Source organism: Vipera berus (genome assembly GCF_964194415.1).
Source record: "Vipera berus genome assembly, chromosome: 4".
NCBI classification, from domain to species: Eukaryota; Metazoa; Chordata; class Lepidosauria; order Squamata; family Viperidae; genus Vipera; species Vipera berus.
The window spans coordinates 32,562,075-32,576,442 of NC_138206.1; the positions used below are offsets into that span (position 1 = coordinate 32,562,075).

At 36.2% G+C, this 14,368-nt stretch overlaps 1 protein-coding gene across 4 annotated transcripts in view; it reads right to left on the minus strand.

The window, feature by feature from the left end:
- Positions 1 to 14,368, minus strand: part of COL8A1 (collagen type VIII alpha 1 chain) — a 116,175-nt gene that overhangs the window by 27,656 nt on the left and 74,151 nt on the right. For all 4 annotated transcript variants that reach the window (XM_081326514.1, XM_081326511.1, XM_081326512.1 and 1 more), the window contains exon 2: positions 1,993 to 2,107. The gene's annotated coding sequence lies outside the window, so the exon portion shown is untranslated. The remainder of the gene's footprint in view (positions 1 to 1,992; positions 2,108 to 14,368) is intronic.

Consider the following 14,368-nt stretch of genomic DNA (forward strand, 5'->3'; position numbering starts at 1 on the left):
GACACTATGAGCTAATGTCTATTTATTTAAAGTACTCCAATTACAATTTTTTTAAAAAAGTAATTATGGTTTGTGATATTTCTTCTGTTCTACATAAAAAGCACAGTGATTCATCAAATCTCAAAAATTATGGCTCATAAAATAAACTTTATAATTCAGGATCAGATTTTTTTAAAAAAGAAGACTTGCATCATATATGGTAGGTTGACCCATTTAGCTAAATGGTATTTGTATAAATAGAACAAACTCAACTTCATAGAAATAAGTTCCATACATTTGTATACTAGAATTCCTCCAATGCCTTGCAACACTAAATCTCACTGTAGTTATTTTCTCCAAATAGCCAGCAAGTTATAAAATTGTCAGTTTATTACATCTTAAGTACAAAATAAAAAATGAGCAACAATAAACTTTGGTAAAGTAAGTCCTCCTTATCCACTCAATGCTACTAATCGTTATGTTCAATATTGTTTAGAAGCCTAATAAAACTTGTTTTCTTTCTCTTTGCTCTAAATACTGTGCCTATATTACATATTCAAACACACACCCAAATTCCATTTTGGAATAAGCCATGTTTTACAGAATGCAGAAACTGAGTGGCAAATAGTAAATAAAAGAAAATAATATTACACCAACACTGTCGCTTGTATTTCTGCACACTTGTTTAACATTGCAAGCCAGCTTTGCTTCCCCACACTTTCATGGACTGCTTCATCCTTGGCCTTTTGTTCTTCATCAGCTTTATTACCTCCATCCAACCATAATTCCCTTCTACTAAACCCATTCACCCTTATTTCCATGTTTTTGTTTTTCAGTTTAATCTTCATTCATTCAAAACAGCAGCAATGAATATTTTTTTAAAAAAACTTATGGAGCTGTTGAGGGACGGGATAGAGGTGTTTTTGTTTTTGTTTTGTCTTAATCCTGTGATGATGATGATGATGATTGATGATGATGATGAGCCATTGAATTGTTTTTCATTCTTAGCTCCCGTGTAAATAGATTTCAGGCCTATAGTTTTATAGGGTCACTCAAGAAAGCAGGAAATATGTGTTGCCGATTTTCAAAACAGAAGTGTAACAATTCAACAGACATGAGCTCTCTCTCTCTGTGTTTGTGTAATAAAAAAGGGTTTGGGTATAAGTATTAACTACTGTAAATTAGACAAAACTAGTAGCCAAAGTGAGTGATAGGAAGAGCTGTGGTTTCAGGAATGAAGATGGTAGTGGCAAAAGCAATAGTTTCTGGACTTTCTATAGTCATAAGGCTTGGTTATTTAGAGACACAATGCAAGTGTGACCTGAGAAGGTGGCTCCATCATCTGGAGAACTATGGAGAACTAGATTAGAAAAAAAGCTAAAGGAGAAACAGAGGGAGCAGCCACCATGCCCCACCATAAGAAAGACTACAGTACAGAATTGTCCAGTTATAGCTGCTGGATGAGATCTTCAGGATGAGGAGGAAAAAAGCAGTATTATTGGCTGTCCCAGACTTTGCAGACACCTGGGCTTGCCAGGACCTATAACATCCTCTGTGTATGGTGATGACTGCCCAGAAATATCCAGGCAGCCGATCACTGGAAGTACAGTGGATCTGGACATACCCCTGTATGATCAGATGGCATTGTTAAAAAAAAGTAACAATTGGTTTGCATCAACTAGACTAAATCAATTAGATAACAGCTTTGTATTTGAGAGTATACAGCCCTATTTCACATGTTGTCTACCCTTGTCTTGATTAAAAGTAGTTTCCCTCATGGGAATCAGGTTATCAAGAATTATTTTCATGTTTTCTATTTTGGAGATGGAATGAAGATTATAAAAGCCTTTTGAGCAATGAACTATTTCATTCAAATTTCTTTATGTTTGTTAATAGGTTCTGCTGCCAGGTCAAATTTGGAAGTTGTACAAATCATATTTGTACATTATATTTATTTATAAGTTTCCAATTACATTTACATTTTGTATTTTAGAAGTTTTTGGATATACTTACTTTATAACTTTGGTGAAATGGATTGAGATATGGATCAGTGCACTAGGATTTTCAGAGGTCTGGCTTCTTTTGTTAGATTCTGATAAGCAAGGAAAGGTATTTTTATCACCACTACCTTTGAAAAAAATAAATAAATTGAAAATTAGAAATAAAATTATGGTCAATTTTAAAACATTAGTATGTCCAACCAGAAATTGCTAAAATTATTTTATTTAATTATTTATAATTAAGATGAAGTGAAAAAAATTATCAAAACCATTAAGTAATGTAGAGAGCAGAGCACAGCATACTGAAATCAACATTATGTGGTAAATCCTAAAAAAGGGGAAAAAATCTTCCAAAGTTCAACAAACCAATATAGAGATTTTGTACTTTAAATGTGTTCTAAAAGGTCAACATTGTGACAGCAAATGTTCACACTTAAATTCTCACCAGCACTAGTAGCCATGATTAGCTTTTGTGTTCACAATTCTAACATCATTCACAAACTTTTCTTGCTTTCTTTTATAGATAAGGCTATGCCTGCCAAATAGAAGTACAATACAGAGAAACAACTACAACCTGCCATCCAGATAAACTTTAACTTTCCCAATGAAAGTATTTTTAAAAGGCCACTAATTTATTAGTTAGACTGGTAGGCATGCAATTGAGAACAGTCTCCTCACTACCCATTTATTTAACATGCAATTCCCACACCATCTCAGCTAGTCTACACCAAGCATAACTATCCACTTGATTCCAAAAACAAAACAAAGGTATGAGGTTGGATCAAAACTCTTGACATGCCTGTGCTTTGTTTCATGCCTGGAAAAAAACATGTGGCTTCCGGTTGCCCTCCGGGTGAGATTCAAGGTGCTGGTAATGACCTATAAAGCCCTAAATGGCTTGGGTCCGGACTATCTAAGGGAACACCTGCTGCCGGCATCATCTTCCCATCGTCCTGTGCGCCCCCACAGGGAGGGCCTTCTCAGGGTACCTCCGGTTAATGAATGCCGGCGGGTTATTCCGAGGGGAAGGGCGTTCTCTGTGGGTGCGCCTGCCCTATGGAACAAACTACCCACGGAACTTAGGACTGCCCCCGACCTTCGCTCATTTCGCCGGGACCTGAAAACTTGGCTCTTCGATCTGTTTGGTCCAGACTGTGGGGTTGTTAATTTAACTGGGTTTTAGATTTACTCTTGGGGCTTGAATTTAATTTAATTGTTTTATTTGTTTTTAATTTTTTGTATTCATGGTTTTAACTGCCCTGTAAACCGCCCTGAGTCCTACGGGAATAGGGCGGTATACAAATCCAATAAAATAAATAAATAAATAAATAAATAAATAAATAAATAAATAAATAAATAAATAAATAAACAAACAAACATTGGAAGGTAAATTTAGCAGTCAGAAGAAGGAATCACTCAGATGAAGAACTGTTCAAGTGAGTGTAGAAGCTGGCTATCAGATAGTTACAACTGTGCAGATAAATATGAAATGATGTGTGCACAATTTCAGTTTGAACAGTATAATAGCATGAATGTAGAAATGTAGAAATTAAATTAAATGAGGTCTGTGTCAGGATCATATAAAATAATTGATTATTCTTTTACATCCAGTAGTATCCATGTTGGTGGCAGTTGTGACAGTGCAAAGCTCTGCTTTGTTTTTTAACCATTGTTGATATCGAAAGCATGTACAAAAGGATAGGTCTTCATTTGCAATCCTGCAACTGCTCTTAGAGCCCCCTGCTTGCAGATGCTGGAGGATGTTAAAGAATACATCAGGTTTTTTTTGCCTTTTTAAGATTTAAAAAATATATTGTTAAATAGCACTCTTCCTAAATATATAGTTTTTATGCATGCCCAACATACTCTGTTGTCTTCAACTTATATAATATACTCATTTACTGCATAATGCACTCAGTAATGTAGTATTTTATAAATATTCACTTTTCATATACCCTGTTTTATTCAAATTATTGAGACAAGATTGATGGATGCCTGGATTTCTATGTATTAATAATCTTAATCATTTGTTGATGTCCATAATGGCATCATTTTGCAGGAGAAAACGTGTTAGTTTTTGAACTCAAACAATTACCTTTCTTTTGCTTTCTGCAGAAAAGGAGGAGAGTAGACACAGAGATTTAAAGAATGAACTATATTAAGTTTGCATGTACAAACTGTTGTAGAAATGGCTATGTGTAAATTATCTTCAAAATTAGTTTATTGAAACTTTTATGAAGAAAAATTCTATTGAATGTAATTATACTAACACACTTATATGTAAAAGGCAGGAATCTTAAGTACTACCTAAAAAGTAAACACTGAGCTAAAATAATTATATAAATATGTTTAGAAAAATACTGTTATGACGGCTTCATATCTTACAGAAAGAAAGTCCAACATTCAGTCAAATTAGATGATTGTCTGGGGGGGGGCATATTTCCTCTTGTGTTTATTATGTATATCTTGTTGATAGGGATCCTTCCAAGGAGGAATGCAAATATCTTAGAAGCATATGGAGTCACTGAAATAGCCTCCATGTTTCAGAGGCTGTGGTAAGGGATCCTGATATTTCCTGGAGCACAGGAAGAATTGTACCACATAATTCTGAGAAGAGATGATACTGACTTGTGGACTTCAACTCCCAGAATTCCTGAGTCAGCATGGCTGGTTCAGGAATTCTGAGCATTGAAGTCCACAAGTCATAAAAGAGCCAAGGTTGCCTACCCCTGCTCTATCCCCTCAGAGTTGGTATATTTCTTATTATGCTCCCTTGCCTGTACAAAGTTGTGGACTATTGTAACAGTAAAAGGAACATGTATACCAGAAAAACGTGTGCTGTTTTATTGTTTATAATAATGAAATATTACTCTGATCCATTGGCCACTACTATGCATATGTGAGGTTTTCTTAATCCAGAAAAACATTTGTAATTGTGTATTCTGTCTGACAGAAGACCTTATTATAAAGTTCAGAATGTGAACATAAGAAGGATATCCAGAAGTATTATTTAATTAGAATCCTGTCTAATATTTCACATGTAATTTATATAAAAGTTTTAGTCAGTCAGAGAGAACAAAGCATTTTATTTTGTTAATTCTTTACTTCACCTCTATAGCTTAATTTTGCTAAGCTGTAAACCATGGTTTATAAAATACACAAAACCAAAGACAAAACCAAACAAATTACACTATAGTTCATAACACCATGTAGACCCACCCAGAGATACAAATGCTACATTATTTTGAGTCTGTTGGTTTTTTAAAGCAATGTAATGATTTAATGCCATTGTGTACTTTGCAGCTGGTGAGATAGCTAGTTAAGCCAGTCTTCATTCACAAGCCAATTGTATTGTGTACAAATAATATAAACAGATTTTAAACATTTCTCCTCAGAAGTGAATCCCAGTGAGATTCATAAGTTTGGCCTCTTACTTGCAGTATTAAATACATCAAACAAAGAATATCACAGGGCAACAAATACAAGGAGGTTGTTGTATCTCCTGGCATCATTTTTTTTAAAAAAGCAATTGATTAGATAAACTAACTTGGTAAATATTGTTACCATTGAAAGTAGTATGTCTTGTTTAAATCTTTACTTTGATTCAATGGGATCCAAGTAGAAATACTTTGTAATCCATTCAGCATGGTCAAAGTAATTCTACAAGGAAGCTTTGTCTCATTTCAGAATCATCCCTTGACCTGTCTTATAGGAAAGGCCTGTTTATTTATTTTTGGCTCTGCATTAGCTTACTCAAAATCTGAGCAAAGCTAGGTTTCCCTTTTAATATTCCTGATGCTTTTCATTGCCAATAGGGATAATTCCTTCACCCCACCTCCCAAAACCTAGATTAAGAACCATTGTTACTTCTTCTTCCACAGAATATCATTCTGTTTCTAGAAAACATTATCGCTTCCTTTATTGTCATGGAATCATTACAGCTATTACGTGATGTGTCTTCTTGATAAATTGCCAACATATTATAATTTTATTTAAATAGTCTGCAAAGACTTATTATAATATAACACAGAATTGTGTCTTGCATCGAGGAGGTTATCTTCCTAGTATCAGCTCTTTTTCATTTTATTTCTCAGATTCAGGAGTGTGAGCACACAGTGATTTTTGCAAGTATGAACTGAATTCTTTGCAGTCCAGAACTCAAAACTATGTCCCATCACATGTAGTGAGACATTACTAGCAACTTTAGGATTGTTGTCTGAGAACACTATGTTCATTAGTTATTCTATAATAAATTGACACAAATAACAGATGGACTGTCTGCAATTATGTAGCTTGTAGATAAAGTGATATTCATAGCAGCTTAGTAAACTGTTTAAACTCTGTTGGGTCATATTCGCAATTAATAACATAATCTGGCAAATAGAAATTGCTAGCAATTTCTACAAGTAACGCATTTAATCATCAAAACAGTCATCTTTAATACAACAAAATACAATAGGTTCCTTTCTAAATTAAACTGTTTAGAAAGAAAACAATACTTGGGATGGAAACATTGTCAGACGATTTTGGAAATAATTCAGGCTATAAAGAGTTAGCAGGACAATTCCATTTTTGATGGTTAATTTTATAAAATCTGAACCAGACTGCAAAATTTTGAATACCCTGTTTAAATCACTGCTTAAGATCACCAGATATTTCAAGTCTGTAGCAAAAGTACCCATCTTTTGCACTGGTTTGGATCACTTAGAATTTTTCTGGTTAGGGGAACAATCCTGCAATGTTTCTTTAGATAGCTCATACTACTGGGGTATCCTGTCTTTTTTTTCTTGCCCTTTCTTTTCTTATTTATTAATTAAAATTATTTCTTATTTATGACAATACTGGGTGGTTCACAAGAACCTTCCATAAAATCAGATTAAATATAACCCCCAACCCCCATAACAATATAGTATATCTCATCAGAGTGCTTCAACGTATCACTGACTCTACATTTACATTTTTCACTTCCACAATCCAATGCCTGGGTTGAAGAGGCATCGTAAAATGCTTCTATGTAGGCTATGGAGGTTTTCATAGCCTTCTGGAAACCAATAAGGTGGGGGCATCTGAATCTCAGGGTACAGACTGTTCCAAAGAGCTGGGGCATCCACGGATAAAGTTGTCTCCAAGATCCCATCACATGGGAAGAGCTATGGAGCACAAAAACTGTATCTCATTGGGTGGGATTTGTTGATACCCTCAGGGAGTGGCAGTGAAATAACCTGGCCCCATGTGATTTAGAGCTTTAAAGGAAATAATCTGCATCTTGAATTGCACCCAGAAATCAATTACAAACAGTATTCTGTAAGTAATACAAATTGTTAATATTTTAAACTGATAGTTTTCTGCAACAGTTTTTTTAAATAATCTTTTTATTTAGTTCATAAAGTCCATTCCTACTTACCCTGCTAATTATTAAGTTTCAGAATAAAAGTATCTGAGCATTTACCAAATATCATTTGACCCAAAGTTTTTATGTAATCCATTTCCTGCCATATGCAATCAAAAATTTTGTATTTGCAGGAAGTAATGTTAGCCTCAAACTTTCACACCTTATTTTTGCATATTATTTATTCAACATTCATAATTTAAACACACATTACACTGCAAAATGTTATGATATTAGAAGCAACATGACTGTGAATGGGTGAATTTAAAGATTCATTCCCATAAAGAATCTAGGGAATTGTAGCACATAATTGAAATCTAGAACATCATCCATTCTGTAAACTAATAGTTCATAGTACTTAACATCAGTTTGTTCCATATTTCAATTGCATTTGTTCTCATGGTATATAAACTATTAATAAAGACAGCATCTAGTCAACCATGGTTGATCTTCAAGTACTAGACAGGACTGGATCTACAGTAAATGCACACTCTATCTTTACCTGTTTACCCTTCCCACAACCCCTGGCACCCTGATAGAATTCAATATGAATGGATCAATTAACCACATGAGATGGAGCTTGACTTGAGATTTACATTCCACAGCATGGACTAACTGAAAGAGAGAAAGGACAGACATAGTTTTGTTGTGCTACTTTTTATTATTTGAATGCAGAATTCCAGAGAATAGCTAGAAGAGATAAGAATGCCTTCTTAAATGAACAGTGCAAAGAAATAGAAGAAAACAATAGAATAGGGAGGACCAGAGATCTCTTCAAGAAAATTGGAGAGATGAAGGGAACGTTTCATGCAAAAATGGGCATGATAAAGAACCAAAATGGCAGGGACCTAACAGAGGCAGAAGAGATTAAGAAGAGGTGGCAAAATTACACAGAACTATACAAGAATGAGCTTAACATCCCTGATAACCATGATGAGGTGGTCACTGACCTCAAGCCAGACATCCTAGAATGTGAAGTGAAGTGCGCCTTAGGAAAGCTGAGCAACAACAAAGCTAGAGGAAGAGACAGTATTCCAGCTGAGCTATTCAAAATCTTAAAAGATGATGCAGTAAAAGTGCTGCCCTCAGTTTGCCAGCAAATTTGGAAAACTCAACAGTGGCCAAAGGATTGGAAAAAATCAGTTTACATTCCAATTCCAAAGAAAGGCAGTGCCAAAGAATGTTCAAACTATCGCACCATTGCACTCATTTCACATGCTAGTAAAGTTATGCTTAAAATCCTACAAGCTAGTCTCTAGCAGTATGTGGATCGAGAACTACCAGAAGTACAGGCAGGATTTCGAAGAGGCAGAGGAACTAGAGATCAAATTGCCAACGTAACCTGGAGAAAGCTAGGTAGTTCCAGAAAAACATTTACTTCTGCTTCATTGACTATACTAAAGCCTTTCATTGTGTGGATCACAACAAACTGTGGCAAGTTCTTAAAGAGATGGGAGTACCAGACCATCTTATTTGTCTCTTGAGAAACCTATATGTGGCTCAAGAAGCAACAGTGAGAACTGGACACGGAACCACTGATTGGTTCAAAATTGGGAAGGGAGTCCAGCAAGGCTGTATACTGTTGCCCTGCCTTTTTAACTTATATGCAGAGCACATCATGAGAAAGGCAGGGCTAGATGAATCAAAAGTTGGAATTAAGATTGCCGGAAGAAATATCAACAACCTAAGATACGCAGATGATACCACTCTAATGGCAGAAAGTGAAGAAGAACTAAAGAGCCTCTGGTTGCGGGTGAAGAAGGAGAGTGCAAAACTTGGGTTGAAACTTAATATTAAGAAAACCAAGATCATGGCATCCGGCCCTCTCAATTCCTGGCAAATAGATGGGGAAGAAATGGAGGTAGTGACAGATTTTATTTTCCTTGGCTCCAAGATCACTGCAGATGGGGACTGCAGCCAAGAAATTAAAAGACGCTTACTCCTGGGGAGGAAAGCCATGGCAAATCTAGACAGCACACTAAAAAGCAGAGAAATCACCCTGCCAACAAAAGTGCGTATAGTCAAGGCTATGGTCTTCCCAGTTGCAATGTATGGCTGTGAAAGTTGGACCATAAGAAACGCTGAGTGCCAAAGAACTGAGGCCTTTGAACTAAAGTCCTGGAGAAGACTCCTGCGAGTCCCTTGGACTGCAAGGTGATCAAACTGGTCAGTCCTAGAGAAGATCAACCCTGACTGCTCTTTAGAAAGCCAGATCCTGAAGTTGAAAACTCAAATACTTTGGCCACCTAATGAGAAGGAAGGACTCACTGGGAAAGAGCCTAATGCTGGGAAAGATTGAGGGCAATAGAAGAAGGGGACAACAGAGAATGAGGTGGCTGGATGGAGTCACTGAAGCAGTAGGCGTGAGTTAAATGAACTCCAGAAGATGGTAGAGGACAGGAAGGCCTGGAGGAATGTTGCCCATGGGGTCACAATGGATGAGACACGACTTTGCATCTAACAACAACAATGTATATGTATGCATGTATGTATGTTTGAGAGACACTTTGGTATAGTAGTTAAAGCATTAGACTAAAAACTGGGAGACTATGAGTTTTAGTCCTCTCTTAGGTCAAAGTCAGCTGGGTGACCTTGAGTAGATCATTCTCTCTCAGGCCTAGGAAGAAAGGAATGGCAAACCACTTTTGAAATAAACTTGCCAAGAAAACTGTGGGTGCTTGTCCAGGCAGTCTTCGAGACTTAGGCATGATTGAACAGAAATTATATATATATATATATATAGACCAAGTAAGTGGGATAATAGAAGTCACATTTGGAATGACTCAAATCATGATTACATTCTTCAGATGATGAATTAAGGAAGGTTCCTGGTGTTGGATGCATGTAAAGTTCTCTGAATTAGAATATTTGGAGAAAGATAAACCAAATGCCACAGCTAGTTGCTTTGCTTCAAAGAACTGTAGTGATAAAGGTAAAGGTAAAGGTTCCCCCGCACATGCGTGCTAGTCGTTTCCAACTCTAGGGGTCGGTGCTCATCTCCGTTTCAAAGCCGAAGAGCCAGCGCTTGTCCGAGGACGTCTCCGTGGTCATGTGGCCGGCATGACTAGATGCCAAAGGCGCACGGAGCACTGTTACCTTCCCACCGTAGTGGTCCCTATTTTTCTACTTGCATTTTTAAGTGCTTTCGAACTGCTAGGTTGGCAGAAGCTGGGATGAGTAACAGGCGCTCACTCTGTTACGCGGCACTCAGGATTCAACCCGCCAAACTGCCGACCTTCTGATCGACAACTCAGCGTCCTAACCCACTGAGCCACTGCGTCCCTCACACTGTAGTGATAGATGAATACAATTCCTATCAAAATGAATCTGCTAAGTTGGCTACAGGCAAGGAATAGGAAACTAAGTAGTTGAATTTTAAATCACTGACCTATATTGCCCTTAGAATGAATCCCACCTTTGTTCTGAGACCCTTTCATACTGCATATTAGTAATATAAATGATTAAGGAGCCAAGAGAAGGAGGGAAGCACATGCCTGCTGAGGACAATTTCTTATTACACTTTGGTAACTGAATTGATATTGCAGCCATTAGACTGTACCAGTCGTGGGATTCAGCTGTTTCGCACAACTTTGGCAGAACTGGTAGCTAATTTTTTGTTGCCCAGGCCCAGAATGGACTTCCAGAAGTGGTATCGACACAGACAACCGGTTGTTCACATATTTGAATCCCACCACTGGACTATACCTATTTATACATTCATGGGAATATGCATTAAATTACATACAATTTTTACCAGGATTTTGTTGCCAAAGATAACTTCTTATTACTGAAAGCCATGAACAACCAATTACCAGAGAAAATTTTTCAGTCTCCTGTGCTTTGTGCAGATTTTGATAAAGGAATCAGAGCAGTATCTTATTAACATTTCTTAATACTTGCCCATGTTGAGAATGCAGTCTGATTTCACCTTATTGTGTTCTTGATTAGTATGGTACATTGAAGAGTAAGAAATAAATAGGTTCAAACATTTATTGTGGTGGATTCTGGCACTTGGTTGGAGGAGGGAGAGGCTCTTTCCCAGGGAGCTAAGACACAAATCAGCCTTGAGTCCTTGTTATTCAGAAAGAGGCCCAGAAGGGATCCTTCCTTAAACCTTTCACAGAATTTATCCAGTAGTTCTGCAGAATGTGCTTTAGTCTGGCAAGATTTATGTCTATGGGTGAACAGCAATAAAAATAAATAGATAGATAAATAGATAAAATGTATTGAAAAACTTTTCAATAAAAAAATTACTTGAACAACTCATTGTATCATACTTGGTGCCTTGAGCCTGACATTTATTTACCTATTAACCTATCTCTATGATAGCAGTGTTTCAATATCTCAGGGGTTGCCACAAAGAAGGGGGAGTCAAGCTATTCTCCAAAGCACCTGAAAGCAGGATAAGAAGCAACCTAGTACTAGGGGGAAATTTTCTGACAGTTAAAACAATTAATCAGTGGAACAGCTTGCCTCCAGAAGTTGTGAATGCTCCAATACTGGAAGTTTTTAAGAAAAGACTGGACAGCCATTTGTCTGAAATGGTGTAGGATTTCCTGCCTGAGCAGGATTGGCTAGATGATCTCCAAGGTCCCTTCCAACTTTCATTGTTGTTGTTCTTCTTATTGTTGTTGTTGTTGTTGTTAATGCCAAAAGGTGCATTTTAACTTTATAATGCAAGATCAGTCCTTTTCTTTTTGTTTCACTATGTCACACACAAGTCTATAAGAGATAGAACTTGTATTGTCATATCTTTTCTTCCTTTATCACATTTATTCCTCCTCCAGATGCCTATGCCTCTCTACCAAGATAGATTTTATACCTTCTAAATGCTAATAGATTCCAGGGTTCAGTACAGAAATATGATTGGAACTGGTGCCCATGCCTAATAAATTATCTTCGACTATGTCCCCTCAAAGACAGTTTCAGATCCAGAAAGAAACAACGCATTAAACAATAGCTCTAGAGTGGAGGCCGGAAACTGATTTTCCCTAATCAATTAGGTTAGCCACTAAATCACACAGGTAGTTGTTTTTGATATTGTCCACCCCAGCCTAGATGGTCATTTGGCAACTGAAAGCTAGATACACCATGCAAAGCAATTTGAGAGCCATCACAAACTGAACGTAAGCTACTTATTAAAAAATAAAATAAAACAGGTGGTCCACATCTTCACTTTGTATTTTATATGACATTTCACAGCTATGCTGTATTTTGATAGTCTTTGCACTTACCTTTATATGTAGGGACTAGCTACTAAAGATGAGGTTAATAAATAGACAGATGTTGACCTTCTCCTGTCTCAGAGTTCAAATATTACTGTGTAAATACTGCCGTTTATTCTCAAATAAAAATAGAGAATTGTTTGCTATAGACTTAATCAAACAATAAAAAGGACATTGGGAGCTATCAACATATGGAAACTGATCTTGCTACACTAATTCTGAATGCAATTGAATGCATTTACTTCAGACAGACATTTTCATAAAATCATTTTGTTTTCCCCTTATCACATCATCATGACTGATTATGGTTTCTGCGTTCAACTTTTGAATTTTGGACAGTATTCTATGATGTTTATTTCCTAGAAATACCTCTGGAGTTTGCAATGTTCTTTACCTATCAGCAAATCTGTTACAGTAGCTACTTTATAAACACAAATATTTCTGTTTTTCTGGGTTTGGGGGAAGGAGTTAAACAACAGCCAATAGCAGAATTGACTTTGTACTGGTCAATTCTAAATGTGCTTGCTAGAAAGTAAATCTAGTAAAGTAAATCACTAAAGAATGTTTGTAACATTAGAACACAAAATTTTAATGTTTTAGACTATGTACTATGAATGATATAGAAAATAAATCAGGCTTTTAATACATGTAACAATTCTTGAAAAAAGAACTTGTATCTTGTATATGTGACTCACTTCAGAGGATAGTCCGCAGGAAAGACTATGTTTGGTTTAAGGAACTACTTTAAAAATATCAACAGAGAAATCAAACATATGCAATTTTATATAAATCTGAATTCTGCATTATACTAATTAGCTAAAACCAAAACAATTATGTTTCAGGAAAAAAATTAACTATAAAATAGAATCCTCTAAACTCAAGTTGTCATGGTTTTTAAGTGAAAATCTACCAAATAGAGTAAAAAAGAAAATTATCTACATAAAATGACAACAGGAAACTCTAGTTTGGCAAATTTATCTGGCAAATTGTTTTGGCATGGTGAACCATCATTTTGATTTGGCTTCAGAAGGTCATAGAGACAAATTGGACAATTTCATGATAAAAGCAGTAGGAACAGGGAATAATAATTACCATACATTTGTTGGAAGACAAGATCATCTTAGTATAGTCCTTCAAAGAAATTCTTGAACTGCATGAAGGAAAACTTGATGTTAATCCATGGGGAAGATAGTAGAAAGAATATTAGGAAGAAGAGAAAGAGGAGAAATAGATTTTAAAGCAGGGTTAGGATACTGTAATGAAATATTTTACTAAACTTAGGGCATGATAAACAGGATTCATTTCAACAAAAGTCAAGTTTTCTGGAAAAGAGCTGCATGCGTTGCAAAGGCAGGGCTTGGAACGAGAAGGTGGGTGTTGCATTTAGAAAGGACATATTCAACTTCCACACGTGACTTAATAAAGGTCTCCTGTGAATTTCCAAAGGGAGCGAATGATTTTTTTTAAAAAAAGCCAATAAAACATGAGGTTATGATTTCATTTGTAGTTTATATTGTGATATTACATCAGTGTATGCCTCTGATTTGTCCGGAGTGGTATAAGGTCTGCCTGAGCAGGGGGCATCCAGCCCTGTTATTCTATGTTCTACAAAAAAAAAAAGTCAGTGGAAAGCATGGGAATGGGAATGAGAAACAAATGGAAACACTCAAAGTACATTTGCAAAGAAGTTCAATGGGTAAAAAAAGTCGACACAGTAGAAGAAGCTATCACAGGCTGCACAAAAACAAATGTGAAGTTCTTCATATAGGAAACAA